Source organism: Tachyglossus aculeatus, chromosome 17 (assembly GCF_015852505.1).
Source record: "Tachyglossus aculeatus isolate mTacAcu1 chromosome 17, mTacAcu1.pri, whole genome shotgun sequence".
Classification (NCBI taxonomy): Eukaryota; Metazoa; Chordata; class Mammalia; order Monotremata; family Tachyglossidae; genus Tachyglossus; species Tachyglossus aculeatus.
The window spans coordinates 37,903,191-37,928,861 of record NC_052082.1 but is presented as its reverse complement, the minus strand read 5'-3'; the positions used below and the strand labels follow the sequence as shown (position 1 = coordinate 37,928,861).

The 25,671-nt window shown below is 47.5% G+C and overlaps 2 pseudogenes; both read left to right on the top strand.

Annotated features, from left to right (window-relative positions):
• The first annotated feature begins 3 nt into the window (after positions 1–3).
• Positions 4–14,088, top strand: LOC119939034 (annotated as a pseudogene).
• A 6,800-nt stretch (positions 14,089–20,888) lies between these two features.
• LOC119939158 lies at positions 20,889–21,851 on the top strand (annotated as a pseudogene).
• The last annotated feature ends 3,820 nt before the right edge of the window (positions 21,852–25,671 follow it).

The window sequence follows — 25,671 nt, the reverse complement described above, 5'->3', positions numbered from 1 at the left end:
TTGATGAACAAGCATGTGAAAGGGGCGGTGAGGAGAATTCTGGAAAAAGACCAGAGTTCAGAAAAGGGCTAACATACTGAATCAAATTGTTCTAGAGTTCTTGAGAAGGGTGGAAAAAGTAGCAGTTAAAACAGAGAACTCTCCACTGAAGGAAATTAGATATCGGGACAAAAATCAGATAATGAGAATCCTGGCTCTGCCACTTACTGACAGTGTGAGCTTAGGCAACTCACTTAACCTCTCTGCGCCTCAGTTCCCTCAATACCTGTTCTTCCTCCTACTTAGACTGTGAGCCCCATGTGGGACCTGGTTATCTTGTACCTAATCAGCGCTTAATTCAGTGCTAGGCACATGGTAAGCGCTTAACAAATACCACAATTATTCTCATTATCTGATTTTTGTTGCCTAGTAGCCATGAGATTCAGGAGACCCTTGTTCAAGTCTCTGGTCTACTGTGTGACCTTAGGCAAGTCAATTTCCCTTACTGAACCCCAGTTTCTTCATCTGTTAGATAGGGTTAAGATAATAATAATAATAATAATAATAATAATAATAATAATAATAATAACAGCATTTATTAAGCCCTTACCATGTGCAAAGCACTGTTCTAAGCGCTGGGGAGGTTACACGGCGATCAGGCTGTCCCACGGGGGGCTCACAGTCCTAATTCCCATTTTACAGATGAGGTAACTGAGGCACAGAGAAGTGAAGTGACTTGCCCAAAGTCACATACCTGGCAATTGGTGGAGCCGGGATTTGAACCCATGACCTCCGACTCCAAAGCCCATGCTCTTTCCTCTGAGCCACACAGCTTCTCTAAGATAGATTTTGTGAACCCGGTGTGAGCCAGGGACTATTTCCAATCTCATAACCTTGCATATATCTCAGTTCAGCCCACAGAAAGTGCCTGTTAATTTTTTTAATGGTTATTTGTTAAGCACTTACTGTATGTCAAGCACTGTCCTAAGCGCTGGTAAATAGTAAATATTACTATTCTTATTATTAATGATGATGATAATAATAATATTTTTTCATAAGGCCAACCATTATTTTATGTGCCGTATTTACAGGTGATATGATTAATGGACTGAAGTTTCAATAACGGAGAGATAGCAGCTCATTTGCACATTTACTCAATCTGTTCTCAATCCTGAAAATTGAAAACAATTGAAATTTTGATCTCGGCCCTAATTCAATGCATTCTTTTGAAATAAATCTGTGAGTGGCTATTTCCTAATAGGTGGACCTGAATGACTCTTTTTTCAATGGGGATTTGATAGTCAGTGCCTTTCGTGAGGTTTTACCATGAGAAGCAGTTTTGCCTAGTGAAAAAAGTCCAGGCCTAGGAGACAGAGAACTTGGGTTCTCTTCCCAGCTTTGCCACCTGTCTTCTGCGTGACCTTGGGCAAGTCATTTCACTTCTCTGTGCTTCATTTCTTCCATTCTCCCTCCTATTTGGACTGTGAGCCAAATGAGGGATAGAGATTGTGTCCAACCTTAAGTACTCGCTTCTATCCAAGCTCTCAGAAGAGTTATCCCGACTGGATTACTGCATCAGCCTCCTCTCTGATCTCCCATCCTCCCGTCTCTACCCACTTCAGTCTATACTTCATGCTGCTGCCTGGATCATCTTTGTGCAGAAACGCTCTGAGTATGTTCAAAATCTCCAGTGGCTGCCAGTCAACCTATGCATCAAGCAAAAACTTCTCACTCTCGGCTTCAAGGCTCGCCCCCTCCTACCTCACCTCCCTTCTCTCCTTCTACAGCCTATCCCGCACCCTCCACTCCTCTGCCACTAACCTCAGCCTTCCCAGACTGAGCCCCCTTTTCCCTCTCCTCCTCCCCATCACCCCCGCTCTACCTCCTTCCCCTCCCCACAGCACCTGTATATATGTTTGTACAGATTTATTACTCTATTTTACTTGTACATATTTACTATTCTATTTATTTTGTTAATGATGTGTATCTAGCTTTACTTCTATTTATTCTGATGACCTGACACCTGTCCACATGTTTTGTTTTGTTGTCTGTCTCCCCCTTCTAGACCGTGAGCCCGTTGTCATCATCATCATCATCATCAATCGTATTTATTGAGCGCTTCTGCGTGCAGAGCACTGTACTAAGCGCTTGGGAAGTACAAGTTGGCAACATATAGAGATAGTCCCTACCCAACAGTGGGCTCACAGTCTAAAAGGGGGAGACAGAGAACAAAACCAAACATACCAACAGAATAAAATAAATAGAATAGATATGTACAAGTAAAATAAATAAATAAATAAAGAGTAATAAATATGTACAAACATATATACATATATACAGGTGCTGTGGGGAAGGGAAGGAGGCAAGATGGGGGGATGGAGAGGGAGACGAGGGGGAGAGGAAGGAAGGAGCTCAGTCTGGGAAGGCCTCCTGGAGGAGGTGAGCTCTCAGTAGGGCCTTGAAGGGAGGAAGACAGCTAGCTTGGTGGATGGGCAGAGGGAGGGCATTCCAGGCCCGGGGGATGACGTTGGCCGGGGGTCGACGGCGGGGTACAGACCGTCTCTATATGTTGCCAACTTCTACTTCCCAAGCGCTTAGTACAGTGCACAGTAAGCGCTCAATAAATACGACTAAATGAATGAATGAATGAATGTTTGACATGTAGTAAGAACCTAATAAATAATATTTAAAACATCCCTGCCTCTGTCCCCCAGGAACGTGTGACCCATTGGCAAGTGGTGGAACATGGGAGGTCAACAAAAGGCTAGTGATTTTATGGGACATAATAATAATAATAATAATAATAATAATAATAATAATAATAATAATGGTATTTGGTAAGCGCTTAATATGTGCCAGGCACTGTATTAAATGCTGGGGTGGATACGAGCAAATCGGGTTAGACACAGTCCCCGTCCCATGTGGGGTTCACAATCTTAATCCCCACTTTACAGATGAGGTAACAGAGGCACAGAGAAGTGAAGTGACTTTCCCAAGGTCACACAGCACACTAGTGGCAGAGTAGGGATTAGAACCCATGACCTTCTGACTCCCAAGCACGTGCTTTATCCACTATGCCATGCTGCTGCTGGGTCATGAAGATTGGTAAGCAACAGACTAGGACAACAAGAATTTGATTTCAGGGAAGATAATAAATGTGTTTGTTATGCCCTTACTCTGAGCCAAGCACTGTGCTGAGCATTGGAGTAGATATTCGGTAATCAGGACAAACACCGCCCCTCTCCTCCTACAGGGAGCTCACAGTCTAAGGGGTAGGGAGGAGAGGCACTGAGTCCCTGGTCTACAAGTGAGGAAACCGAGGCATAGAGAAGTTAAGTGACCTCCCCAAGGCCACCCAGCAAACAAGTGGTGGAGCCAGAATTAGGACCAAGATCCGGCGGGAATGTGTCTGTTTGCTGTTATATTTTACTCTCCCAAGCGCTTAGTATAGTACTTTGCACACAGTAAGCACTCAATAAATTCGATTGTCTGATTCTGACTCCCAGGCCTATATTCTTTCCACTAGACTCTTGTTTTTGGGAAGGAAACATGTCTATCAATTCTGTCATACTCTACTCTTCCAAGTGCTTAGTTGAGTGCAGTAAGCACTCAATAAATAAAATTGATTAACAGACGGATTGCTGCTTTCCTAGTCCATGAACAAATCCGCTCCTTTCCTGACTCCCTCTGAAGCTTGCGGACATGCAAGACTGCACTTCTTCCCACAGTATCAGAATTTCCACCTCTTGTTGGAACTCAAAAAGCTGCCGGAAAACAGAGAAGACATCTCAGCAATATTTTCCTGCTCAACAATGCCCTGATGGTTTAGAGAGCAAAAAGGACTTTTAATGTGCAATAGATTTTTAATGGTATTTGTAAGCACTTACTATGTGACAGGTATGGTAGTAAGTGCAGTGATAAATACAAGACGGTTTGGCTGGACACAGTCTATGTGTGATGTGGGGTCCAATGTTTTTATTCACATTTTACAGATGAGGTAACTGAGGCACAGAGAAGTGAAGTGATTTTCCAAGGTTCATCAAGGCTTCCTGGCAATCTGTTGATGTGAGCCCGTTGTTGGGTAGAGATTGTCTCTAGTTGGTGCCGAATTGTACTTTCTAAGCACTTAGTACAGTGCTCAATAAATACGATTGAATGAATGAATTTCATGAGAAGCTACATGGCTTAGTGGAAAGAGTACGGGCTTGGGAGTCAGAGGACGTGGGGTCTAATCTCAACTCCGCCACTTGTCTGCTGTGTGACCCTGGGCAAGCCACTTAACTCCTCTGTGCCTCAGTTACCTCATCTGTAAAATGGGAATTAAGACTGTGAGCCCCACGAGAGACAATCTGATTACCTTGCATCTACCCCAGCGGTTAAAACAGTGCTTTACACACAGTAAGCGCTTAACAAATACCGTAATAATTAATTATTATGATTTTTATTTCAGGGTATTGACCATTAACCACTTGCCTCCTCCCAAGGCACTGACAATCTAAAGGAAAGCTCTCTGGGGCAGCTTCTGCCACAAAGGTTTTTCCATTTTTCTACTCCTCATTCAGAGTGGAAATTGAAAGACAATTTCCTGTTAAATCTTACCTATTCTTCCTCTTCAGCAATTCCCAGAATCTCTCCTAAGCCAAAGAATTACCACCCTAATACAAGCTCTCATATAGCCACTACACTACTGTATCAGCCCTCCACCACATTGCCTCTAGACTGTGAGTTTGTTGTGGACAGGGAATGTGTCTTTTGTTGTTGTGGTATACTCTCCTAAGTGCTCAGTACAGTGCTTTGCACACAGTAAGCGCTCAATAAATACGATTGAATGAATTGCCTCTGTCCTCATCCTTCCCCATTGTTTTATAAATCAGTTTTTGAAGTGTCCAACTCAATTAAGATGGTCAGGTCCTAGGAGTCAGAGAACCTAGGTTCCAATCCTGGTTCTGCCGCTTGTTTGTTGTGTGACCTTGAACAACTCAAGTTCTCCATACCTCAGTTTCCTCATCTGTAAAATGTCGATCAATACCTGTTCTCCTTTCCTTTTGGGCTGTGATCTCCATCTGGCATGAAGTATGTGTGACCTGACCATCCTATATCTACTATAGTGCTTGGTACACAGTAACCACTTCATAAAATATCACAATTGTTATCACATATCACTTCTCTTCTGGCTCTTTGTTCCATGCAAGCTAACCGCCTAATTGTACTTCCCTTTCAATCCTCTCTCCTGCATCCCCAGCCTCACAGTGTCATTAATTTGAGATTCCAGTCCCTCAATAATCCGTCAGACTTCAGTCTCCCTAAAATCTCACTTCTTCTAACAAGCCACCCCTTATTAACTCCCACATTTCTTTATATCAACCCCAAACCGCTTTTACCGAAGAGGGAACCTAGGTACAGAGAAGTGAAATTACGTGACTTGCCCAAGGTCCCAAAGCAGACAAGTGGTGAAGGAGGGATTAGAATGCAAGTATCCTAACTTCCAAGACTAGGCTCTTTCCACTGGGCCAAGCTACTTGAATAACCACCCAGTACAATATATATCATAACCAACTCATCAACCTCGTTGTGGGCAGAAAATATGTCTACCAACTGTATTCCATTGTACTCTCCCAAGCGCTTAGTACAGTGCTCTGCACACACTAGGCGATCAATAAATACAATCGACGATGTTTAACCTCGCTTACCTGTTGTAGTTTGGAGTCTTCTGGTCTCCGCTTCTTTCTCCTTTTCCTCACTAATTGTTTGGTCTCAGTTCCATCAATCCTGGCTCACTGAGGTGGAGGACGGGAAAATAACTAAGATTTTATTTACGGCGGACTCTCCCCCAGGGGTAGTACTGTTCTCTGACAGGACCGGTCTTACCCACCAAACAGCCCCGGGGGTGCGGGGCCCTTGGGAGGATCCCAAAAATAGGGCCAGTCCTGAGCCTGCCCAGGGAGCCTCATTAAGGCTCTGCAGATCTCTGGCCCCGGGCCAACTGGGCTACCTGCCTGTTTCAGGCCATGGGTCCTCCCCAAACAGGAAGTGATCAATGTTGCCTAGTGGTTAGAGTCCACATCTGCGACTCAGAAAGACCTGCATTCTAATTCTGGCTCTGCCACGTGTCTGCTGTGTGACCTAGGCTAGCCACTTCACTTCTCTGGGCCTCCATGTACCTCATCTGTAAAATGAGGAATAAGACCATGAGCCCAATGTGGGATGTGAACTGTGTCCAACCAGCTTGTTTCTGCCTCAGTGCTTAGTACACTGCCTGACACCTAGTAAGAGCTTAACAAATGCCACACTTAGTAAGGCCTGTGATATTTCTGAAACCTGCAGGCTGCCCTTCTGATATTGCTATGTCTTAGCAAAGACATCTTTTAATACTACTAATAATAATAATAATGGTATTTGTTAAGCGCTTACTATGTACCAAGCACTGTTTTAAGCACTGGGATAGATACAAGGTAATCAGGTTGTCCCACCTGGGGCTCATAGTCTTCATCCCCATTTTACAGTTGAGGTAACTGAGGCCCAGAGAAGTGAAGTGACTTGCCTAAGGTCGCACAGCAGACAGTTCGTGGAGCCGGACTTAGAATCCATGTCTTGTGGCTCCCAGGCCCATGCTCTTAACGTGGCCTAATGGATAGAACGGGGGCCTGGGAGTCAGAAGGACCTTGGTTCTAATCCCGGCTCCACTACTTGTCTGCTACATGACCTCAGGCAACTCACTTCACTTCTCTATGCCTCTGTTACCTCGTCTGTAAATTGGGGCTGTGAGCCCCGTGTGGGACGTGGACTGTGTCCAATCTGTTAAGCATGTATCTACCTCAGTGTTTAGTACAGTGCCTGGTACATAGTTAGCGGTTAATAAATACCACAGTTATTATGATGATGAATGGATAATGGCAGGGAGGACTCTGGGTTAATTTTGTCCCGGGTTTAGGTGTCACTGGGGAAGGGAGAGTGGGTACAACTGAAAAGGTGGATCAATTATGCTCACACACCACACATACACACACACACACACACACACACACACACACACACACACACACACACACACACACACATTCACGTATCAGTCCCCAAGGGCAGAAAGTAGTGAAAAGAGGCTGCCTCAGCTTCGATCTGTCAGTGTCTGCCCGCCATCAGCCCCTCAAGCCAGCATGAGACGTGTGAGTGGATTAAAGCCGTCTCTCTGTCAGTGGCTTCTCGAGGCTTTTTGTAGCTTCAATAGTATTTATTGAGCGATTACTATGTGCAGGACACTGTACTAAACGCTTGGGAGAGTTCAATATAGCAACTTCCAACTGTGATGGAGACCAGGGCTGGTCACCCTCTCCCTTCTCCCGGACTCCAAAGATCTTAGAAGAAGGGACCTCTCCGAGATTTTGGAAAAGACTCCACTTTAATCTTGATATCTAAAAGGGAAAATATTGCCCTCCAGAAAATACTGATTGTGGTATTTGTTAAGCACTTGCTATGTTCCCAGCACTGTACCAAACGCTGTGGCCCTTGCTATGTGCCCAGCACTGTACCAAGCATTGTGGTCCCACATGGGGCTTACAGTCTAAGTCGGAGAGAGAACAAGTATTGAAACCCCATTTTGCCAATGAGGGAACTGAGGCACAGTGAGGTGAAGTGACTTGCCTAAAGTCACTCAACAGATGAGCAGCAGAGTGGCTTCAGAAAGTCTCCCAAATATCAGCAAAATGGTGATTCGCTGATGTCCGCAAGGTGGTGACTGGCTGGGAGGATTGGTACAGAGACAGGTTCCCCCCCACCCCCAAGTGGGGATTACCTGAAGACAAGAGGAGTTGGGGAACTGTAGTTTGGATGAGAACTCAGGGGCTGAATGGGATGTTTTGGGAGTCATCTGTAAAGAGGTGCTAGCCCAGTTCCGCCTGCCCCTAATGTTTTAAAAAGGCATTTGTTGGGGTTTTTTATGGTACTTGTTAAACTCCAGGCACTGTTCTAAACGCTGGGCTAGATACAAGATAATCAGGTTAGACAAAGTCCGTGTCCCACTTGGAGCTCACAGTCTTAGTTCCCATTTTACAGATGAGGGAACTGAGGCACAGAGAAGTGAAGTGGCTTGCCCAAGGTCATACAGCGTCCTGGATTAGAACCCAGGTCCTCTGACTCCCGTGTCCATGCCCTTTCCACTAGGCCACGTTGCTTTCTGAATTTGGATAGGTCACCTAACTTCTCTATGCCTCAGTTTCCTCAACAGAAAAATGGGGATTGAATGCCAATATTCCCTCCTACTTAGACTGTAAGTTCCATGTGGGATAGGGATCATACCCCACCTGATTAATATGGATCTACCCTAACGCTTAGAGCAGTGCTTGGCTTATGGTAAGTGCTTAAAACATACCACAGTCATCAAGTGACAGTCCAGACATTAGGCAGAGGGATTGAACACAATTCGGGTGTTGGGGTGTTGTTTTAGATCCAATGTCACTGGCCAGTGGTCATTTTTATCCTCCACATCTTCCAAGGGGCAGAGCACAGCGAGATGAATCAGTCCATCAGTTGTATTTATTGAATGCTTATACTGTGTGCAGACCCCTGTACTAAACTCTTGGGGGAGTACACAACAACAGAGCTGATAGACACAATCCCTGCCCACAACAATCTCACAAACTAGAGGGGGAGACAGATATTAATATAAATAAATAAATTACAGCTGTGGATTTCCTGTCTCATCTTCTTCTCTCCTTCATTCCAAATTTCTTTGCAGGAGGCCTCTTCTGGTTTTTAGGAAAAATGGAAGAGAATAGATGGCATTTCCATGTCCTTCGGGACTGCGATGTTGTTTCAGATCACCATCAGGACCTTGGCGAATGTACTCCTCTTGGTGTTTTATATCCGCATGGTGTCCATCAGCCCCAAGTTCAGCTCCCTGAGTCTGATTTTCAGCCACCTGACTTTGGCCAACACCATGATACTTCTCACCCTCGGAATCCCAGAGACTCTGTCAGCCTGGGCATGGAGAAATTTCCTGAGTGACATCGGATGTAAATTCCTCATGTACGGTTCTCGAGTGGGCCAGGGACTGCCCATCTGCACCACCTGCCTTCTGAGCATCACCCAGGCCGTTACCATCAGCCCCGGGAAAGCTCGGTTGTCCCGGATCAAAGACAGGTTACCTAGGGGTGTCGTCCTCTCCTGCCTCCTCTCCTGGGGCCTCAATCTGCTCGTAGACTGAAGTATGCCAATGCACATGACAGGCCCCAGGAACATCAGCAGTGTTAAACTCGTGCTGGACCTCAAATATTGCGTAAAAGTCAGTGTCAGCGCGGAGATCCTGCTCATCACCATCATGTTCTTCCTCCGCGACTTGTTCTTTGTGGGGCTCATGAGCGCGGTCAGCGGCTACTTGGTGCTCATCCTGTACGGGTCCGGCGGGTCCGGCACCTCCACCGCCCTGGGTGCTCCCCAGGGGCAATGTCCGAGGTCAGAGCGGCCAAGACGGTGACGGCTGTAGCCGCCCTCTATGTCCTCCTCTATGGGGGGCAGTCCATCATCATCATCATCAATCGTATTTATTGAGCGCTTACTGTGTGCAGAGCACTGTACTAAGCGCTTGGGAAGTACAAGTTGGCAACATATAGAGACAGTCCCTACCCAACAGTGGGCTCACAGTCTAAAAGGGGGAGACAGAGAACAAAACCAAACATACTAACAAAATAAAATAAATAGAATAGATATGTACAAGTAAAATAAATAAATAGAGTAATAAATATGTACAAACATATATACATATATACAGTTGCTGTGGGGAAGGGAAGGAGGTAAGATGGGGGGGATGGAGAGGGGAACGAGGGGGAGAAGAAGGAAGGGGCTCAGTCTGGGAAGGCCTCCTGGAGGAAGTGAGCTCTCAGTAGGGCCTTGAAGGGAGGAAGAGAGCTAGCTTGGCATATGGGCAGAGGGAGGGCATTCCAGGCCCGGGGGATGACGTGGGCCGGGGGTCGATGGCGGGACAGGCGAGAACGATGTACGGTGAGGAGATTAGCAGCAGAGGAGCGGAGGGTGCGGGGTGGGCTGTAAAAGGAGAGAAGGGAGGTGAGGTAGGAGGGGGCGAGGTGATGGAGAGCCTTGAAGCCCAGGGTGAGGTGTTTCTGCCTGATGCGCAGATGCTGAGTGTTATACTCAACATGAAAGAAAAATCTCCTCTGCTGGTGAACTGCCAAATGGTGTTAGGGTTCACCTTTCCGGTCATCTGCCCGTTTTTGGCTATGCAGAATGAGCAGAGGATGAGTGCAATCTGGAAAAAGGAATCACCTGGTTCCAAAATAGATTTTCCATAGATTCCCAGGGAAACTGCCTGTACTCCAATTAAGTCCTGCTCGGGGAAAGAGCTCAGGTATCTCGATCCCAGTAGCAGCAAGACAAGAGAAGCAGTGTCGCCAAGTGGATGGAGTACGGAAGGACCTGGGTTCTAATTCCAGATCCACCACCTGTCTGCTGTGTGACCTTGGGCAAGTCACTTCACCTCTCTGGGCCTCAGTGACCTCATCTGTAAAATGGAGATTAAGACTGGGAGCCCCATTTGGGACAGGAATTTGTCTGACCCAGCGCTTAATACAATGCCTGGCACATAATAAACGCTTATCAAATACCACAATGATAATAATAATGATAACAATTATTATTATTATTATCATCCTATACTATTATTAATAATAGTAACTATTATTATTATTATTACTAAGGATGGGGAGGGGGGCTTTTTACATAGTACCAGACTGAGACAAATAAACACCCAAAAACAGGGAAGCACAGGGAAGCAGCATAGCCCAGTTGATAGAGCATGGACCTGGGAGTCAGAAGACCTGGTTTCTAGTTCTGCTTCCACCACTTGTCTATCAGGTGACCTTGGGCAAGTCATTTCATTTCTTGCCTCAACTACCTAATCTGTAAAATGGGGATTAAGAATGGAAATCCTTTGCGGGACAGGGACCGTGTCCAACTTGACTATCTTGTATGTCCTTCAATGCTTAGAATGGTCCCTGGAAAATAGTAATCACCACGTACCATTATGAAAAAATTAATCAGGGAAGGTCCCGTGGATTTATTAGAGTTTCAGGAAGGAGTTCTGAAGATGGGAAGCCCTGTGGTCTGGTGGGTAAGCAGCGTGGCTTAGTGGAAAGAACACGGGCTTGGGGGTCAGAGGTCATGGGTTCTAATCCAGGCTCCGTTGCTTGTCAGCTGTGTGACTTTGTGCAATTCACTTGACTTCTCTGTGCCTCAGTTGCCTCATTTGTAAAAGGGATTAAGAATGTGAGCCTCGAGTGGGACAATCTAATCACCTTGTATCCACCCCTGCGCTTACAACAGTGCTTTGGACATAGTAAGCGCTTAACAAATGCTATTATTATTATTGTTATTATTATTATTATTATTATTATTATTATTATTATTATTATTATTATTAAATAAAAAGGGAGAGGGAATTCCAAGCTGGAGAAAGGTGGTGAAGTACGGGTCTGAGTGGGGGGAGTTAGGAACAAGGCATAGTGAGATGGTGAGCTTGGGAGGAATGGAGAATGGAGGCAGTAATTCATTAGGGGAAAATAAAATGAGTCCGTGAAGCCAAGATTGGATAACGTGTTGAGGAAAAGGGTTTGGTCGACAGTGTCAAAGGCAGCTGAGAGGTCAAGGAGGATGGGGATAGAGTAGGTGCCATTGCATTTGTCAAGAAGGAGGTCATTGGCAACCTTTAAGAGGGCAGTTTCGGTGGCGTGGAGGGAACGGAAGCCAGATTGGAGGGGTTCCAGGAGAGAGTTGGAGTTGAGTAATTCGAGGCAGCGAGTGTCGACGACTCTCTCTAGGAGTTTGGAAAGGAAGGGTAGGAGGGAGATAGGGCAATAATTGGAAGGGGCAGTGGGGTCAAGAGAGGTTTTTTTTAGGATGGGGATACGTGGGCATGTCTGAAGGCAGAGGGGAAGTAGCTGTTGAGGAGAGACTGAGAAGATGGAAGTTAAGGAGGGGAGGAGGGTAATGGGTTAGAAATTTTATAAAATGAGAGGGAATGGGGTCCGAAGCACAGGTGGAGTGGTGGCACTCAAGAGGAGGGAGGAGATCTCCTCTGAAGATACTGCTGGAAGGAATGGGAAAGTAGAGGAGAGGGTTGAGAGCCGAGGGGATGGAGAAGGGGGTGACTTTGAAGAGCTCAGACCTGATGGTGTTAATTTTCCTAATGAAGCAGGTGGCCAGATCATTGCTGGTGAGGGATGTAGGAGGGGGACGAACAGGGGGCTTGAGCAGGGAGTTAAATGTCTCAAACAGCTGACGGAGGTGATGGGCATAGGTATCAATAAGGGAAGAAAAATAGTTTTGCCTGTCAGAGGAGAGAGTAGAGTTAAGGCTGGAAAGGATAAACTTAAAGTGAACAAGATTGGCTTAGTGTTTAGGCTTTCGGCAGCAGCATTCAGCAGCTCGAGTTTAAGAGAGAAGGAGGCGGACAGTGGCAGTGATCCTGGCCTGTGGGTTAGTGGTGCGAGAGCGATGAAGGGAAAGGGGACTGAGCGAGTTGAGTTGGGTAGAAAGGGTGGGGTTCAGAGCAGTAATCTGGTAATCAAGAATGGGTAGAGTGGGTAGAGAGGATAGCGAGGCAAGGTGGGGTGTGATTCATTCATTAATTCATTCAATCCCATTTATTGAGCACTTACTGTGTGCAGAGTACTGTACTAAGCGCTTGGGAAGTACAATTTGGCAACATATAGAGACGGTCCCTACCCAACAACGGGCTCACTGTCTGGAAGGGGGAGATAGACAACAAAACAAAACATGTAGACAGGTTTCAAGTCATCAGAATAAGTAGAAATAAAGCTAGATGCACAGCATTAACAAAATAAATAGAATAGTAAATATGTACAAGGAAAATAAATAGAGTAATAAATCTATACAAACGTGTACAGGTGCTGTGGGGAGAGGATGGAGGTAGGGTGGGGGGATGGGGAGGGGGAGAGGAAAATGGGGGCTCAGTCTGGGAGAGAGATGGATGGGGGTCAAGAAACTGGAGGCCTCTGTCGGGGAGTAGTATATATTTACAGAGGTAAGAATGTGAGAGACAAGGCAGATGAGAAGGTTCATTCATTCATTCATTCATTCATTTGTATTTATTGAGCACTTACTGTGTGCAGAGCACTGTACTAAGCGCTTGGGAAGTACAAGTTGGCAACATATAGAGACGGTCCCTAGCCAACAGTGGGCTCACAGTCTAGAAGGGGGAGACAGAGAACAAAACAAAACATATTAACAAAATAAAATAAATAGAATAAACATGTACAAATAAATAAATAAATAGAGTAATAAATACGTACAAACATATATACAGGTGCTGCGGGGAAGGGAAGGAGGTAAAGCCGGGGGGGGGGGACTTGCCCAAAGTCACACAGCTGACAACTGATGGAGCCGGGATTTGAACCCATGACCTCTGACTCCAAAGGCCGTGCTCTTTCCACTGAGCCACGCCGCTTCTATAGATCACGGACCTGAAAATAAGAAGGTCACGGGCTCTAAGCCTTGCTCCACCACTTGTCTGCTGGGTGACCTTGGCAGGTCATTTCACTTCTCTGTGTCTCAGTTACCTCACCTGTAAAATGGGGTTTGAATATCTGTTCTCCCTCCTACTTGGATTGTGAGACCCTTGTGGGATGGAGACTGTGTCGCACGTTTCAGCCTGGTGGATAGACCACTGGCCTGAGAGTCAGAAGGACCTGGGTTCTAAATTCCAGCTCTGCCACGTGTCAGTTGTGACCATGGGCCATTCATTTCAATCCCTGGGCCTCAGTTCCCTCATCTGTAAAATGGGGATAAAGAGTGTGAGCCCCATGGGGGACAGGGACCATGTCCAACCTGATTAGTTTGCATCTACCCCAGTGCCTGACACTTAGTAAGTGCTCAACAAATATTACAATAACAATTATTATTATTATCCTCTTGCCAGCACTGCTCTGCCCAGAGTTAAGGGCTTGGTAAACACCACTGACCAACGGATTTCACCCGGCTGCTTCTGGATCATGTCAGGGTTTTTTGGACACAGCTGCTGGCACTGGGCTCCGGACCCTGCAGTCCTCACTGTGGGGAGCAGCGCAGAGTGGACACGGATGAGAGAGAGAGGGATTTAAGAGTTGGTGAGGGTGGAGATAGTGCAGCGGTAAGAAATGATGAGATCGAAGGTGTGACCAAGCTGGTGAGTGGGCGAGGTGGGGTGGAGCAGGAGTTTGGCGGAGTCAAAGAGTGATAGAAAGCGGGCAGCAGAGGAGTCATCGGGTACATCATGTGGATGTTGAGGTCAGCGAGGATCAGAATGGGCATGGAAATAGAGAGAAGGAAGGTGATAAAGGGGTCAAAATGGTTTAAAAAAAGTTGGAGGTGGGACCAGGGGGGCTGTAGATGATGGCTACAAGAGTCTGGACGGGGTGGTAGAGACGAATAATATGGGCTTCAAATGAGGGGAAGGAAGGGGAAGGGGGAGAAGGGATAGTGCGAAAGCCGCATTGGGGTGCGAGAAGGAAGCCGACACCTCCTCCTTTCCCAGTGAGTCTGGGGGAGTGGGAGAAGAAGAGCCCTCCGCTGGAGAGAGCAGGAGGAGAGACCATATCATGCGAGGTAGGCCAGGTCTCAGTGAGGGTGAGGAGGAGGAGAGAGTGGGAAAGGAACAGGTCAAGGATGAAAGGGAACTAACCTATAATGGAGTGGGTGGTTCCATAGGCCACACTTGGAAGCAGCTGCGGAAGGAGGGGAGAGAGGAGGAAGGGTGTGGGGGTGGGGAGGGTTTGGTTGGGAATGAGTTGGCGGCGATCTCGGCGGGGAGGGGGGATGAGGGGTGGCGATGAGCCAGGAGAACTGGGATGGAACGGGGGCGGGAAGAAGGAGAGGAAAGGGGTTGGATGAGTGTTTTGTCGGGGACCTGCACAAGGGGAGGGGGTTGAGGATTGGCTCTGGTACAGTGGGATTCTAGGGAGGGGGCGGGGAGGGGGGGAGGGGTGGAGCTAAGGGAGGGAAAGAGCTGGGTGGGAGAGGAGAAGGGGAACGTGAGGACTGGGAAGGGCAGATGGGAGCAGTGGAATTGATAGGTCATGGTGAGGTCAGGGAGGTAAATGACAACACTGAGAGCAGTTAACAATTAACATACAATAGTAACAATAAAATAAGCGGGTGATGTCCATAGTAGAATGTTGAATTGTCCATGGGTCAATCAAATCGAAAAGGCTAATGGCAAGGAGAGTCCAGGTAGAATGCAGGTAGTTGCTAAAAGTAACTCAGTGAGAACAAGGCCATTGTTACCCGGGGAGCAGGGCGGTGGGTTCTAAGAACCGGTTCTAACACAGGGAAGGAGGGAGGAGAGACTCTCCAAAGAAGGCTGCTTTTTTGGCCGGGGGGTAAGCAGGGGGACACAATGTCTCATGACCCTGGTTGGCTACCTGGACGGTCACTTCGAGGGATGAGTCTAGTGATCATGGGAGGGGTTTCAGTCCAGCGGCGTTGGACGGTCAACAGAGAGATCAACTCTCGAGGGTCATCTGGGAGATACATGAGCTTCTGACCGGTTGCGGGGCCTGTGGCAGGGTTGGGGGGTGGGCCTCGGTGTCCTCGGACAGGGATGCAGATGTCCGGGAGGGGGATGATCATTAGCCCGGAGGCAGGTCATTGGAGCCCGATAGCGGGCTTCTCAGGAAGGGAGATCTCGGGCCCTCATGGCGGAGTCCGGAGAGAAAAAATTCTACCTGGAACAGGGAAGTACTGCAACGTATCTGGTGTGTGACATTGGGCAAGTCACTTCACTTGTTTGTACCTCAGTTACCTCATCTGTAAAATGGGGATTAAGACTGTGAGCCCCTTGTGGGACAGGGACTGTGTCCAAACCGATTTGCTTGCAGCTCCCCACTGCTTAGTACAGTGCCCGGCACATGGAACGCCCTTAACAAATACCATAAAAAAATCCTGAAAGTAGGAGCTTGTTGGTAGACTCAATTTTGCCCTAATCCTTGTTTTTCCTGGAAGCTGTTTTGGCTAGGAAGCCGTCTGAAAATTTGCAAACTTCCATTCTACGCTTCTAGCCTGCTTGGACGAATTGTGCTGTGTTGCAGGAAGAAATGGTTTGTGTGCACGTAGTGTCTGACAAAGTGAATTCTGCAACACCAGCCTTCCTTAAACACACAGTTTTGTGATTACACAACCCCTGCTCTCCAGGAGATTATGATCTAATGGGGGAGATAGACACAGAATAAATTACATAGAATAGGAAGGAGAGAAGGGAAAGATAAGAAAGTGGACGAATGCCTGATTCAAGAATACAGTTTATATAGTATAACAGTATGAACAGAGCTTCAACGGATTTGCAAATAGGACAAGTCAGAGGAAGCAGCATCGCGTAGGGTAGAGCATGGGCCTGGGATTCAAATGGACATGGATTCTGATCTCAGTTCCACCTCATGTCTGCTGTGTGACCTTGGGCAGGGTCGCTTAACTTCTCCGTGCCTCAGTTCCCTCATTTGTATGATAGGGATTGAGATGTCAGCCTCATGGAGGATATGTACGCTGTCCAATCTGTTTAGCTTTGTAAATACTCCAGCACTTAGTATAGTGCCTGATATATAGTAAGTGCATCACAAAGACCATAGGGAAAAGGTACAGTTGGCTTATTAACTAACAGATTGAGTGTCTCAGATTGTGAGGTAGACAAAGGTGAAAACATTCACAGTGTCTAAAGCCTGTCGGTGAAAACAGGAACAGTTGGGAAGCTGGGATACAGATGCCATTGTTTCCACGGGAACCCTCAGGGCCAGCAACATAGCTGATGTTGCAGGGATCGGGCCCTTGTCTCCCAGGAGCCTAAAGAAACCATGTGACCAGAGGGTGTGTGACTTGTCCAGGCCAAGAGGTCCCTTGGCTTGGCCCCAAGCCATCCTCCAGTGATTCCCCTGGGAGCAGCTTCTGCTTTATCTACAGGGCCGGGGGCCGGTCTGGCGAGCTTCTCAGGGACAGGGGGAGAGCTGAGAGGGACTGAGGGTCCCTCTCTGTCCCTTCCTTGCTGATTGAACCCACGAGTCGGAGAGAAAAGAGGGGACCAGCTTAGCCCTGCAGAGGCCAGCGATCCCCAGCCCCACGTTGCCCCAGTGAGAGTGACCGGGGGTGAGTGGTATGGAGGGGCGGGGGGGGGCGAGGATGAGTATGGAAGAGATGGAGCCGGTCTGAGGCCTAATCTGGGGTTCGGACCCGGGCCACAGCACCCAGCGGGTCAGGGGTGCTAGCAGGAGGGGAGGTGTTTTTCAGTCAAGTAACCCCCAACCATCACACACCTCCCCTCCTTCATCCTCAAACCTCGCTACCATGCCAACTACCCTCCGGGCTACGGGCCTCTGGCACAGCGTCAGCACTTTGGACAGTCACTTTGGCCTTCTGTGGGTCCCAGAATCCCTTGCAGAGGGTAAATGACAGGCAAAGCTGAATGAGTGGGACCAGCTTTGGACAGCCACTAACACTATCAGCAATTCCTCCCTGTAAGAGTTCTTCCCAAATGTTGGGAGAAGGCAAATAGTGGGAAAGGTTGTAATCCCTGTTCTCATGGGCTGTCCAGCCTACTGGTCTAGGAAGACACAGTCTAATTTACTATCAATCTATTAATTTTGAATCATTTTGATTCAAGGAGACAAGGGAAGTCGGTTAGGAGAGGTAAAGTTGATCGAGAGCTTTGAAGACAATGGTGAGGGGTTTTTGCTTCATTCTAAGGTTGATAGGCAATCACTGGAGATTTTGATGAGGGGAGTGACATGCCCAGAGCGTTTCTGTAGAAAGATAATCCGGGGACCAGCGTGAAGTAGAGATTGAAGGGGGGAGAGGCAGGGGAATGGGAGATCAGAAAGGAGGCTGATGCAGTTATCCAGTAGGGATAGGATGAGAAATTGTACCAACAAGTTAGCGGTTTGGATGAAGAGGAAAGGGCAGATCTTGGAGATGTTATGAAGGTGACACGGCAGGTTTAGGTGACAGATTGGATGTGTGGGGTGAATGAGAGAGCGGAGTCGAGGATGACATCAAGGTTGTGGGCTTGTGAGATGGGAAGGATGGTAATGTCGTCTACAGTGATGGGAAAGTCAGGGAAAGGACATGGTTTGGGAGGGAAGATAAGGAGCTCAGTCCTGGACATGTTGAGTTTTAGGTGTCGGGCAGACATCCAGGTGGAGATGACCTGAAGGCAGAAGGAGATACGAGCCTGGAAGGAGGGAGAGAGAACAGGGGAGGGGAGATGTAGATTTGGGTGTCATCTGTGTAGAGATGATAGTTGAAGCAGTGGGAGCAAATGAGTACACCAAGGGAGTGAGTGTAGATAGAGAACAGAAGGGGACCAAGAACTGACCCTTGAGGAACTACTACAGTTAGGGGATGGGAGGGGGAGGATCCTGCGAAGGGGACCGAGAATGAACGGTCAGAGAGATAAGAGTAGAATCAGGAGAGGACGGAGTCCGTGAGGCCAAGGTTGGATAACGTGTTGAGAAGAAGGGAATGGTCGACAGTGTCAAAGGCAGCTAAGAGGTCGAGGAGGATTAGGATAGGGTAGAGGCCATTGGATATGTCAAGAAGGAGGTCATTAGTGAACTTTGAGAGGGCAGTTTCGGTGGAGTGGAAGGGACAGAATCCAGACTGGAGAGGGTCCAGGAGAGAGTTGGAGTTGAGTAACTAGAGGCAGCGAGTGTGGACGACTCACTCTAGGAGTTTGGATATGAATGGTAGGAGGGTCACGCCCCCTCTGGTCACTTGGTTTCTTTAGGCTCCTGGGAGACAAGGGCCCTATCCCTGCAGCATCAGCTATGTTGCTGTCCCTGAGGGTTCCCGTGGAAACAACAGCATCTGCATCCTAGCTTCCCAACAGTTCCTGGTTTCACAGACAGACTTTAGACACTGTGAATGTTTTCACCTTTGTCTAACTCACCCCCACCTAACTTAAAGGGGTAGTGGAGTCAAGAGAGGGCCATTTTAGGACGAGGGAGACGTGGGCATGTTTGAAGGCAGAGGTGAAGTGCTCTTTCCACTTTAGAAAGACACATTCAGATACATTCACAACAGACACATTCCATGCCCGCCTCTTCTAGAAGGAACAAAGATTGGAAAAATGAATATGCAATTATCGCGTGGCATTTCACAGATGAGGAAATTGAAGCCCAGAGAAGTGAAGCGACATGCCCAAGATCCCAAAGCAGCAAAGGGACATAGGATTATAACCCAAGTCTTCTGACTCCCACTAAGCTATGCTTGGGAGAGTACAATTGAACAGAGTTGGTAGATGTGTATGCTGCCCACAAGGAGCTCACAGTCAAGAAGAGAACACCTGGGCCCACGCTTTTTCCACTAAATGAGGGTGGACATGAGTTTAACCGCACTTGAGTTAGGTGAAGTGGTTTCAGAGGGCTGGGAAATGAATAGAGGAAGCTGGATGAAGAAGTGAAGAGTTTAGCAGTGCTCAGAATTCAGAAAGAACTGTGCTCTCTGTGATTTTGAGTGGCTAAGAGAGGGAGTTCCAGGCTAGGATAGAAATGGGAGAGGCGATCTTGAGTAACAACTAGAAAGTTGCTTTGACCACTGAGAAGACGAGTTGAACAATGGAAAGAGAGTGAAGTGCAGTCATATGGAGAGAGCCTACAAGCCGACCTTGAGTTTTTGTTGCTTGCGAAGACACAACGTTTCTTGAGAGGAGGTTAAAGAGAGGAGAGATGTAGGCTGAGCGATGCTTTAGGAAAGGACTAGATGAATGATGAGGTAAGCTTGTGTTTGTGTGTGTACAAGTGTAGATATGTGAGCAAATGGAATCAGTTTGGTGTATATGTGGGTTTCATTTTTTCTTGTTTGTTTTATGGTATCGCTAAGTACACATTATATGCCAGGTACCATACAGAGAGTATCCACTTGTATCCACAGGGGTGGATGCAAGCTAATCAGGTTGGACATAGTCCATACCCCATAGGGTCCTCGCAGTAATCCCCAATTCACAGATGAGGTAGCTGAGGAACAGAGAAGGTATGTGACTGGCCAGAGGTCACACAGCAGACAAGGAGCGGAGGTAGGATTAAAATCCTGGTCCTTCCATCTACCAGACCATTTTCTCTCCACGACGTCTATGAATGTACGTGTAAAGGCACTTTTTGTTTGACCCTAAAGCCATCGAAAAATTTCACCAAAGTCGAGTCCATACCTTTATATTCTGTTATCTCTGCTATCTGCTATTCATTCTAGTTTCAGTCTCCTCAACCAAAAATAATTTTCCTGATATTTATTAAGTGCTTACTATGTGCCAAGCAAAGTATTAAGTGGTAGGGGAGATTCAGGACAATCTGGTAGAACCTAGTCCGTGTCCCACAAGGGATTCACAGACTAAGTAGGAGGGAAAACGGGTATCGAATCCTCATTTTACTATTGAGAAAACTGAGACATAGAGAAATTAAGTCACTTTCCCATGGCTACGCAGCCAGCAAGTAGTAGATTTGGGATTTGCCACTTCCTCTGACTCACAGGACTGTGTTCTTCCCAATAACACCCTGTTTCCACACAGTTCGAAAGTTGGTGCTTCCAATAGAATGGAAGCTCCTTGGGGGCAGTGATCATATGTACTCATACCCACTAATACCCTGTCCTATGTAGGTACACAATAAATAGAACTGATTGACTTAATCTTATTCCTTCACCCAAAACGTCTTCCCTCCTTCTTCCTGTGCAGGGAGTTGACATCATTTCCCAGAAATGTTCAGTGTCTCCACCGTGAATTCAAGGATCATTTTGAATTCAATAATTGTCTCCTCTCCATAGAGAATCACCAACAAGTGTCCTGTCAATTCTTTCACTTATTCAATCAATGAACTCTAACTTTGGCTCTTCCCTCATCACATGCAGAAGGTCAATGCTGCCCCTCAAAAATGCCCAGCGTCTCCACAGTGAGATTCCTCCTACTGGGATTCTCGGAGATCCGGGAGCTGCAGCTGGTCCATGCCGCGCTATTCCTTTTGGTCTACCTGGCGGCCCTGACGGGGAATCTCCTCGTCGTCGCCGTCACCACCCTCAACCGGCGCCTCCACATTCCCATGTACTTCTTCCTCAGGCACCTGTCTGTCCTCGACCTCTGTCTCATCTCTGTCACCCTCCCCTAGTCTGTCGTCATCTCCCTAACTGATCGTAGATCCATCTCCCTCCTAGGCTGTGTCATCCAGGTCTTCCTCGTTGTCGTTTTTGCCGCTTCAGAGCTGGTTGTCCTCACGGCGATGTCCTACGACCGCTATGCTGCCATCTGCCAACCCCTGCACTATGAGCTTATCATGACAAACACGGCCTGTGGAAAAATGGCGGCCGCCTCCTGGCTCAGCGGGGCGCTGTTTGGGGTCTTGTATACAGCTTCGACTTTCTCCCTGAGCTTCTGTGGGTCCAGTATAGTCCATCCATTCTTCTGTGACGTCCCGTCCCTGCTGAAGATCTCCTGCTCCGAGGACGACGTTGTCATCAATGTGAGTGTCACCGGTGGGTCAGCTTTAAGTGTTGTCTGCTTCACCTTCATAGTCGTCTCCTACGTGAGCATCTTCCAGACTGTGCTGAGGATGCCGGCTACTGAGGGCCGGGCCAAAGCCTTCTCCACCTGCCTGCCTCACCTCGCCATCTTCACCGTCTTCCTCACTATGGCTGTCATCTCTTACCTTAAGCCCGTTTCAGAGTCCCCCTCGACCCTGGACCTGCTGGTGTCCGTGTTCTACACAGTGGTTACCCCCACCCTGAACCCTCTCATCTACAGCCTGAGAAACCGGGATCTGAAGGCCGCCCTGGGTAGAGTCCTAAAGGGGAGATTCCTCCTCCCTCTTCTAAGGGACAACATTTCTGTTTCCTTTAGCTGACTCTCCCATTCCTCCTCAGGGTTCTGACCGTCGGGTTATCCACATAAAGGTCTGTCCAAAGAGAAAGTCCAGCGTCTGAGGATTTGTCAATGTCTGGGACAGAGGCTGATAAGATATATGTGACTGTAAGCCCTGTGTGGGCAGGGATTGTCTGACTTTATTCTGAATTGTACTCTCCAAGAGCTTGGTACAGTGTTCTGCACACGGTAATCACCCAATAAATATGATTGAATGAATGAATGAATGGCTGACAAGTAATTGTTTGGGTGGCATCGTGTCTTAGTAGAATCAGCTCAACCCTCCGGGCAGGGACAAGAGGGTATGACTGAGACTGCACCAGTCAGATGCTTTATCACCAATTCCTCCTCACAAGACCACCCACCCCAAATCTTAGGAGGATGAAAGAAAGAAGCAATGTGGCCTAGTGGATAGAGTATGGGCAGGGAGTCAGAGGACTTGGGTTCTAATAACGGCTCCCCCTCTTTTTATTTTTTTAATGGTACTTCTCATGTGCTTACTATGTTCAAGCATTGCTCTAAGCACTGCACAAGCTAATCAGGTTGAAATTATCCCTGTACCTCATGGAGCTCACAGTCTGAGTAGGAGGGAGAACAGGAGAACTGGGTCACAGAGAAGATAAGTAACTTGCCCAAAGTCACATAGTAAGCAGTTGGAAGAGCTGGAACCGGGGCCCAGGCTCATGTTCTGTCCACTGGGCCAGGCTGCTTATCTCCTGGATGATTTGGAGCATGTCACTTCACTTCTCCGTGCCTCAGGAACTGAGGCAAAGTTCATGAGACTGTGAGCCCTGTGTGGGACGGGGACTGTGACCCACCAGTTTTCATGTATTCACCCCAGAGCTTGGTACAGCACCTGGAACATAATGAGAGCTTAAGAAATACCATAAAAAGAGAGGGCATGATTCCCTGCCCTCAATTACTTCCCAATCTGACAGGCTAAATAGGCAAAATGTCATTTACAACTGAGGAGAAAAGAATGGAACAATGGATTTATAGATGAGAAGCAGCGTGGCTTAGTGGAAAGAGCACGGACATGGGAGTCAGAGGTCGTGGGTTCTAATCCCAGCTCTGCAACGTGTTAGCAGTGTGACTTCGGGCAAGTCACTTACCTTCTCTGGGCCTCCGTTTCCTCATCTGTAAAATGGGGATTAAGGCTATGAGCCCCAGGTGGGACAAACCGATTGCCTTCTATCTCCCCCAGTGAATTTTACAGTGCTTGGCACATAGTAAGCGCTTAACAAATACTATCATTATTATTATGATTAGGGCTGGATAATCATATTTTTGGGTGCTTAATGTGTGCAAAGCACTATTCTGAGTGCCGAGGAGAGTACTCTATAAAAGAGTTGGTAGACATGTTCCCTGCCCACAAGGAGCTCACCGTCTAGGGCCTTAGCAGACATTAATCAGTCAACCAATAGGAGACATTTGTTGAGTGCTTACTGTGTGCAGAGCTCTGTACTAAATGCTTGGAGGAATACAATATAAATGAGATGGTAGATATGTTTCCTCAAGGAGTAATGAACCTTAACTTCATCAGCAATATACTGAGAGTCTGCTGATGCATTAGGTCTGGAGATGGTCACTGGCAGATGGTGGGAAGAAGTGAATTAGCTAAAACCTCCTTGAGAAGGTGGAATTCCAGAGGGTTTTTGAGGGTGGCACATCTTCGGGCTGGGGAACTGAAAAGTGTGGATTTCCAGGCAAAAGGAAGGGTTGGAGCCAGAGGTGGGAGGAGGAAGCATCGAATGCGAGTCATGGTAAGAAGGCTGTCTTTGGAGGGTTGGTTGAAGAAAGCTGATAATGAGGAGGAGTGTTAGAACAAGTGGATGGCACTAAAGCCAATGAAATCAACCCAATTTCAATCCGTTATTCCTCTTGACAGTAAACTCGTTGTGGGCAGGGACTGTGTCTGTTTATTATTCTATTGTACTCTCCCAATCATTTAATACAGTGCTCTGCACACAGTAAGTGCTTAATCAATATTACGGAAAGAATTCATTTTCCACTTTACGGGAGCTGCTGTAATCAGAGTCCCTGTGCTATAAGCTGTGTTTGTGTGTGCATGTGTGTGCACGCAAAGTATTGAGTAGTGGAAGCAGTGAACAAGTTCAGGAAGTGGGGAGGGTTGAATATGAAGATAGAAAAAGATCTCCCTCCAGAATGTAAACTCGATTTGGGCAGGGAATATGTTTACCAACACTGTTGGGGTGGCAGAGGGGAGACAATCTCAGTAATTCCCTTTAAATTGACTAAAATAATGTGAAAATCTGGATCTTTCCTCATCCAGGCTGGGTATGAAACTCAAAGATCATTTTGAATTCATTAACTGTCTCCTTTCAATTGAGAATGACTAGCAAATGTCCTGTCAGTTTCTTCCCTCATCCCATAAATGGACTCTAACTTTGGCTCTTCCCTTTCTTCCCTCATCCCCTAAAGGGACTCCAACTTTGGCTCTTCTCTCATCCACTGCAGAAAGTCAGTGCTGCCTCCCAAAATGCCCAACGTCTCCACAGTGACCGGATTCCTCCTGCTGGCTTTGTCGGAGGTGGAGGAGATGCAGCTGGTGTACTCCGTACTGTTCCTTCTGGTCTACCTGCGGCCCTGACAGGGAGTATCCTCATCGTCGCCGTCACCGCCCTCGACTGGTGCTTCCACACCCCCGTGTACGTCTTCCTCAGGCATCTGTCCGTCCTCGACCTCTTCCACATCTCTGTCACCGTCCCAAAATCCATCCACAATTCCCTGACCAACAAGAAATTCATCACCTTCCATAGCTATAGAGAGCAGGTTAGTCTGCTGGTTTTCTTTGCAGGTGCAGAATATTTTGTCCTCATGGTGATGTCCTCTGATTGCTATGCTGCCATCTGCCACCCCCTGCGCTATGACGTCATCACGAACAAAACGGTCTGTGGAAAGATGGCAGCCGCCTCCTGGCTCAGCAGGGTGCTGTTTGTGGTCTTGTATTCAGCTTTGACTTCCTCCCTGAGGTTCTGTGTGTCCAACATCGTCCAGCAGTTCTTCTGTGACGTCCCCTCCCTGATGAAGATCTCCTGCTCTGGGGACCATGTTGCCATCTATGTGAGCCTCACCCGTGGAGTAGCTTTGGGTGTCGTCTGCTTAGTCTCCATCGTTGTCTTCTAGACTGTGAGCCCATTGTTGGGTAGGGACCGTCTCTATATGTTGCCAAGTCGTAATTCCCAAGCACTTACTACAGTGCCGTGCACACTGTAAGTGCTCAATAAATACGATTGAATGAATGAATGAATACGCATCTTCCAGGTCGTGCCGAGGATGCCGGCCACCGAGGCTTGGGCCAAAGCCTTTACCACCTGCTTGCTTCACCTCGCTGCCGTCACCTTCTTCCTCTCTATGGTCTTCCTCTCCTACCTCAAGCCATTGTCTGACTCCACCTCAGTCCTGGACCTCGGGTGTCTGTGCTCTACGCCATGGTGCTCCCAGCCCTGAACCACCTCATCTACAGCTTGAAGAAATGGAACATGAAGGTTTCTCTGAGGAGAATCTTAAAGGGGAAATTCCTAATCCCTCCTCTATGGGACAAAATGTCTGCTTCCTTTCACTGATTATCCCATTCTTCATCAGCTAGCCTACAAATCCAAAGAGAGTGTACAGAGACTGAAGATGTGTCAGTGTCTGAAAAAAAGGCTGATAAGACGTGTGTGAATGACAAGTCATGGTTTGGGGCATCAAGACCTAATGGAATGACCATGTGGCTGGGAGTTGTAAGACTTGAAATGTTTGCCCAGTTCTGACACTGCCCTGCTGAGCGACCTTGGTCC